Genomic DNA, 7,500 nt, shown 5'->3' with positions numbered 1-7,500 from the left:
TTTGGTCTGATTTGATCCCAGTCAAGTACAGGAAAGGGCATTGAACTCTTGAGACTCTTCACCCCTTTACAGGTTTTTATGATCGCTTAAACATGATTTTAAAATGTCTCATTTTGTCAAAACACTGATCACAATTCACAGACACACACAAGTAGCAGACTTTGTCTGATTCTTTTGACACCATATAGCACATACAGATTTCATACCATCTGATTCTGTTTGAACCACTTTCACACTGCTGTGCTCAGTCTACAGCACTTTTAACATTTCTGCTTTTCTGTCTGGGTTAGATTTTTTTCAGAGATTTTGTTAAAATATATAATATATATTAACCAAACAGGACTAGCACTGCGCACTGCTGAATTTTTTTTTTTCAACACATACATACATTTCCAAAGGTGGCATTTTGCCCTGACAATCAGAACAGAATAGATTCCAAATAGAATATAGTACATAAACACATTGAACATTTTTGTGGAAAAAAGAAAGCATTCGTTTTTCTCAACTGATTTAAAAGATTTCTCAATAACAAATTTACCTTAATACTAAAAATTTTACCTTCCTTAATACTTTTATTATATTTTTGGATTTTTATCAAAACTATGCTGACCAATGAATAAATAATTTGTGCCCCCAAACCACCACAGGTTTGCAGTTCATTTAAGAAACATACTTAACTAAAGGTTCTTCACTCTCACACAAAATGCTAAAAATCTCTAAAGTTCTGTTCAGAGTAAGTATTTATGCAGACATGTGGTCAGATACACACAGAAGAGTTTGACTCGCTCTGAAAGCAAATCATAAATCTCTTTTATGTTCAGTATATGAACACAAAACTCAAACTGTTTTACATTGCAGTTTTATTGGCCTTTGATCCCCGCCAGGCCACGGAGCCTCATCTACATCACACTTGATATTCTCTCTCGTGAGGCAACTGGGAAAAAAATCGATTGAATGTTGACTCCAACCCTTGCATCCCTCCGCTGCTAGGCCATCACATACCTCTTCCCTGGCATACAAAAGCGCTTCCATTTCATCGGGAAAACAGCATTCAGACACCATGAGTTTGGTGTCAGAATGAGAACCTCAGACTGCAACTGGGTTTCAGACCGTTCACAGACATGTGGTGAATGGTGGAATGGTACGTGGTCCTGTTTGACCACATGCTCCGCATATTCCGGTCCCTCTTGGTTTTCTGCCCATCAGGGTGTCGCTGAGTGTATCCAAAACAGCAAGGGGACATTTTGTGTTGTACGGATCCAGTGCAGTGCTGTAAATGCTCCCTGCAACGATTTAGCAGCATGTGCTGTGACAGTTCCGTCTCACTGTCCAGGGACGGTGACCACGATGCGTGGCCAATGAAGATCCCTTCCCCACATTCTTTCCTTGCACAAATTGAATTAAGCTTTATCAACATATACATAGTCGAATACTGTAGGCTTGCTGAGTTCTACAGTTCTCTGCAAATACAGGGCAACATGTGGACAGGCCTTTAGTTAAGGTAGTGATGCAATGTATTGCAACAGAACACTGTAAATTACAGTCATTATGAAATATGCTGGAAGACAAACCTGCACAACGCACCATCCTAGTTCTTTCGAAGGGCACTCTGTAACCCATAATTGAATTTCTCTTCTGCACCCTGTCGGTTGTTCCCAAACTGCAGCTCTGGATGTCTCTGGACATGTGATCCTCCTGAATTACCCACTGCTGAAATTCTTTGAGGCATCAAAAAATTTGCCTTCACTTGGTCTTGTCTGAACATTTGATGTCTTCCTCAGGCTTCAGCTCTTCTGTCCAGAGTAAAAGGTATGTTACGTTAATTATACCTGCCCCACTGCTCCCCAAACAAATCAACCACACATCATTTGGGTGATAATGTTTTACCCATGATTTCTTTAATAGTAAATAATGAGCTGGCAATTAGGCAAACTCACTTTCTAACCAACCAATTAGTTAAATGATACCTGATGATCATACAGATTTTACCTACTGAAAACAGAGCAGACGCTGAGAGAGTGCTCAAAGATCAGAACTTTGCTTTGTGTTTTTGATAATTACCTTTGAATTTTTTTTAATTACTTCAGCAATTATTTATTATTGATTTAATGCAGCTGCTTATTATCTTATTAAACAGTACGTTCAGTGTTTTGAGAAGAGGTTAATCTTTTAAAGACATCGTGAAAAACTAGCTGGATCTGGCCGTAGCTCTCTATCCACATCATAGGCCGTGTCCTCTCTCATAAGAGCGAGGGAAGAATCTTCTTTAATGGAGAATCCTTGCACAGACACTGCATCAATGTAGTTACAGGCCTCCCCAATGGCTCGAGTGATAGTGGAGATCAGAAAGCTTCCACCTCCATGCCAAAAACAATTCCTCAATGCAGTTAAGGAAGGCAGAGTAAGGCAGGAAGTGTTGGAGTGGAAACTGGACACTGATGAAACCAGTTTTGAAACAGAGCAGCTCGACGGAGAGATAAATGGTCTCAGATGATGAAGTATCCCATCTGTCCCACATGCATTGGTCTTCTGCCGTGATGACGGTGTGGAGTCTGTCTAAAAATGTGAGAATGTGGGCCGTGTGGTAAGGACCCAAGGTGGCGTGGTGATGGAGAGCCCCGTTCTGCACGATTGCAGTGCTCATTGGCTCAGAACGCTTCAAACTGCCCTGTGCCAGTGACGTTTTTACCTTCTCTGACTTTATGCCAGGTTAAGCCCAGCCTCATCTGTGAAGATTTATTCATGCAGGACTATATCAGTATCTATTGTCCCCGAGGCCATGCGCGAAATGTCAGAATTTGCATGTTTTGTCGCTGGTAATCATAGTGGATGAGAACACAGCAGGCACTGGGGGCTAGGGTTTGGGTGGAGGCATCGGGGGGTGTGGGTGGAGGCATCAGGGGGCTGGGGTGTGGGTGGAGGCATCGGGGTCTGGGGTGTGGGTGGAGGGATCAGGGGGCTGGGGTGTGGGTGGAGGCATTGGGGTCTGGGGTGTGGGTGGAGGCATTGGGGTCTGGGGTGTGGGTGGAGGGATCAGGGGGCTGGGGTGTGGGTGGAGTCTCTGCGCTGCCCTGGCACCTCCGTGTAAGGTATACATACATACATATATATATATATATATATATATATATATATATATATATATATATATATATATACATACATACACACACACACACACACACACACACACACGTACACACACACGTACACACACACACAGTTGTGCTCATAAGTTTACATACCCTGGCAGAATTTGTGATTTTTTTGATCAACATGTTCCAACATGACCATGATCCAAGTCGACCTGTCAACCTGTCATTGGCTACAGCAGAAAAAAGTGACAGTTCTGGAGTGGCCCTCTCAGTCTCCTGACCTCAATCTCATTGAGCCACTTTGGGGAGATCTCAAACATGCAGTTCATGCAAGACAGCCCAATAATTTACAGGAACTGGAAGCATTTTGCCAAGAAGAATGGGAAGCTTCACCATCGGGGAAAATAAAGTGCCTCATCTACAACTACCACAAAAGACTTTAAGCTGTCATTGATGTTAAAGGAGGCAATATATAAACTTTCATAACTGTCATTATGATTTTAAAAATGGCAAAAACAATTGTTTGATAATAAATGGCTTGACCCAACCACTAAACATGAATGTAATATTATCATTATTATTCTCTGAAAAAATATTTTAAAAATCACAAATTCTGCCAGGGTATGTAAACTTATGAGCACAACTGTGTGTGTGTACGTGTGTGTGTACATGTGTGTGTGTACGTGTGTGTGTGTGTGTGTGTGCGTGCGTGCGTGTGTGTGTGTGTGTGTGTGTACGTGTGTGTGTGTGTGTGTGTGTGTATGTGTATATATATAGAGAGAGAGAGAGAGAGAGAGAGAGTGAGAGAGGGAGAGAGAGAGAGAGAGAGTGAGAGAGAGAGAGAGAGGGAGAGAGAGAGAGAGAGAGAGTGAGAGAGAGAGAGGGAGAGAGAGAGAGTGAGAGAGAGAGAGAGAGAGAGTGAGAGGGAGAGAGAGAGAGAGAGAGAGAGAGAGAGAGCTACTTGCTCTGAAAGTACTTTAGAGATATTGAAAGGAAGGATATTACTTTACTCATGTATCTCAGCCCTTCACTCTTTCATAATATGAAAATAACTCCGCACAGTTGTTTCAGTGGTATTCTGTGCATTTTATAACTGTCTGTGGTGGAGATGCTCACAGAGGTGATGTTACCTTACTGTACAGCTCTCTGAATTGCCTGCTGTGTAATGGCACGGTTTGTTCTTACCGTCTTGATTCTTTCAGTCTTCTGGCGTGAATACTAGGCTCAGATCAGCAGAACAAGGCAGTAGCACATATCTAAAAAGTGAAATATTTTTGCACGCACTTGTTTTCACTCCTGAACGTTTGTATTATTGACCAACTGTGCTGAGGCTGCACCCTTCAGCCTGCCTCAGGTTAACATTCTGCTTCAGACATATTCCCACATGTGAGCACTTCTCCCTCCTGCATGGCCAGGTATGTGACTAGGTCTGTATCCCGATTCCTGCTTCACTTTCAGCATCACTGTGCACTGGAACCCATATGTGCTTGCTTTTCAGCTGCTGGACACATGCAGAGGAAGTCGGTCTCAGGATAAGTGCAATACCACACAATACCCAACAATACGTGTTAGTGTTCTGTTAATCAACATTAGTACAGTAGTGGCCAACTGATGAGATTGGAACTTAGAACTGACATTTCATTTTCCAAAAAATCTGAGGTGTTCTGGTACTTGTGTGTGTTTTGTGTGAATCACACAAAATGAGCCCCGTTTTCAGAATTGTGATTAAGCAATCGTAATCTACTCTGAGATTGCATCTGAGATCGCTGTGTGATGTGTGAGTCCTGGTCACACCCCTCCCTGCTGTTCCTGGAAGACACGCCCTTTGCCCCATACTCACCCGTACTTTTTGTTGTTGTTGTTGTTTATTTTTCAGTAAACAGCAAACGAATCTTGGCATTGAAAAGTAAACACGGGAGATGAAGCAGAGGAATGTGTGATTTATGGAAACGGGCCAACAGGACGACGAGAAACGTGGGGCATCTCATATCTCTGGGAGAAAGGAGAGGGGGAGACAGAGAGAGAGAGAGAGAGACAGAGAGAGAGAGAGAGAGACAAAAGAGAAGTTGGATATTATGAGGGTAATGAGAAAAAAGATGGAAAATGTGACCAATAAACGAAGTCTCTCCTTTATCCTTAGCGCATATCAAATTGTCTAATTTAACTTGCTGTCCACGATGTAAATGTTGGTCTAGTTAAAGATGTGCGTCTGCATATGCAATAGTGCCCCAAGCAACCGTCCGTTGTTTGAGGGCACATTAGGGAAGATGGGGTGTGTGTATTTCACAGAGAGAAACTAGGAAAGAGGCAGAGAGAGAAGAGGAATGTGTTCAGTTATAAATATAATTTGTAAAATCCCTTCAAATATGCTTTCGCAATGTTGTACAGTCATGCCAGTAAGACTGTGATACTGATGCCAATAAGGCTATGATAATCTGATGCTACTATGGCTATGATAATCTGATGCTACTATGGCTATGATAATCTGATGCTACTATGGCTATGATAATCTGAATAAACTGAGAGTGTATTGTGCCAGAAAGGCGCAGATGCTCGCAGGTGATGATGATAATAATTATTTTACTACCAAGAGGATAGTGCAGAGTCGTAGATGTTAAACATGCCAAGGTCAATACCAGAGAGAAGCTAAAAAAAATCCAATGGGGAGTTTACTAAGTATAAACCAGAGCAGGCAGGGTTCAGTAATGAGCACGGAACAGATAGCAAACAAAACTGAGGGGCAAATCCAAAAAAGATGTAATACACAAAACAGGTAAAGTCAATTCCAGAGAGAACAGGAGAAATGCTCAGTACGCAGAATTGTCAGTTCAGGAATCGAAGCCTACAGAATAATGAGGAACAGGTGAATTCAGTTAGTACTCTGGAGACATGGAACGTCTATGGTACACGATTCCCTGAGGTATCCTGGGTAGTGGAGTCCCGAAAGCCTTTGTGACAGTAGCCCAACGGAAAGTGGGCAGCCGTGACGACCATTCCTCTCACTACAGGTGCCGTCACAGGCCGTTATCCTGGAATGCAGTGCAGAGACTCAGATTCAGAGGACCGGATACGAGTATGAAGATGATCTCATTGGGGAGCAAGACTCCACTACCCAGGATACCTTAGGCAGTCATGTGTCCCATAGGCCTTTCACATCCACATGGACAAGGTACAGGCTTGTCTGGGTGATGAGTATGAAACTCTGTAATCATATCTGGGTTAAGGATGTCACTTGCCAGCACCAAACACTGTTCCTCCAGGCTGCAGTGAGTTCAGCAGCCATCGCAGTGTATGCTGGAACACCATCAACTTCTTTGTGAGGGGGGGCCTAGTAGTCTAAGATACAATCAAAAGGACTGATACAAGTAGTAGAGCTTGTTAATGATAGCTGAGCCATCTTGGCCCAAAACAAGAATTTAGACCAGTCTGATGGGTTATTGTGGCAAAATTTTCCAGAAATTCTCAGAATTCACCCAGCTCCAGGTTTACCTGTTCACATTGCCCATTTGTGTACGCCCAGCCATTCAAACAATGCTATCCACACATGGGACATGAATTGTGGTCCTTGGTCTGAGAGGATTTCCTCAGTTATGCCAAAAAACCTGAAGACCTGATTACGCAGAACCTCAGCGGTTGCTGAAATACAGTGGAATGGAGTGAACTTCACCTCCCTTGAAAAGCAGTGACTGTGAGTACAGAGGTATAACCGTGGGAATCCATGGCTACGTGTGACCACAGGTGGGCAGAATTTTAGGAGTTTTACATTGAGTGCAAGTGGAACAGGAGGCTACATAAGCCTGCACATCTTGGCAGAGCGTTTCCTATCAATAATGGTTATAAATAAGCTGCTGACTATGCGTCTCCCCAGGATTCCCAGATGTAAACTAGGAATGTGCCAATGTTATGAGACAATTGCGGGATTCCTGTGGAACGTAGTAATTCTTTTTGGCTCTGGGTTAACCTCGTTGTCTTGGCTAGCCTGAAAAACCTGTAAGAGGGCGTTGGCCTTAGAATTATGGAATTGGGGGCGAAAAGTAATTAAACCAAGAATTAAACCAAGAGAAGAATAAGGACCAACACACCTGTCAGATATTTTATCATTTAGTACTACTCAAGATTTTTGTACTTGCCTGTACCTGCTCCTGTCTCTGAGGCTTTCAGCTCTACTATAAATCGCTCTGACGGGTCAGGATGCTTGAGCACCCAAGCAGTAGTGGAAGCATGTTTGAGTATTTAATGCTTGAGCCGACCACCTGAGCACTTTGTGGCTCCCCTCGTAAGGGTGGCGAGGGGAGAGGCTATGCCGCAGAAATTCCGGATGAACTTCTGGTAGAAATTAGCAAAACCAAAAAATCTTTGTTTTTCTTTTATGATGTGGGGAGTAAGCCAATTAAGTACAGCATTA

This window comes from Electrophorus electricus, chromosome 7 (genome assembly GCF_013358815.1).
Source record: "Electrophorus electricus isolate fEleEle1 chromosome 7, fEleEle1.pri, whole genome shotgun sequence".
NCBI lineage: Eukaryota > Metazoa > Chordata > Actinopteri > Gymnotiformes > Gymnotidae > Electrophorus > Electrophorus electricus.
The sequence above is the reverse complement of the archived record's forward strand: the minus strand, read 5'-3'. Positions refer to the sequence as shown.